The sequence below is a fragment of the Nanorana parkeri genome, unplaced genomic scaffold (assembly GCF_000935625.1).
Source record: "Nanorana parkeri isolate BGI_ZX_2015 unplaced genomic scaffold, ASM93562v1 scaffold1760, whole genome shotgun sequence".
In the NCBI taxonomy this organism is placed as follows: domain Eukaryota; kingdom Metazoa; phylum Chordata; class Amphibia; order Anura; family Dicroglossidae; genus Nanorana; species Nanorana parkeri.
The window spans coordinates 86033-86344 of record NW_017308028.1 but is presented as its reverse complement, the minus strand read 5'-3'; positions in this window follow the sequence as shown (position 1 = coordinate 86344).

Genomic DNA, 312 nt, shown 5'->3' with positions numbered 1-312 from the left:
CTTTTCCAGGTAAAACTTCACAACAGCATTTATCACAAGTGGCACGTCAGTCGTAGAAAACCCCCAAAAAGTCTTTTTTATTAAAGCCGAACTCCAGGAATACATAAAATACTCAAACCGATGCAGCTTGGTATATCCCTAAAGGGGAGGTTCACCCTGGAATGACTCTACGAGCCATAGAACGCATGTACCTTGATCAATGCGTAGCGCCGTGTTTGACCTCTGCCCATGCTTTGGTTGCCCAACAATCACCATTGGAGCCCGGTGGCCGTTTACCGGTGACACCGTGCAACTCATGGGGGTCGCTCCCCC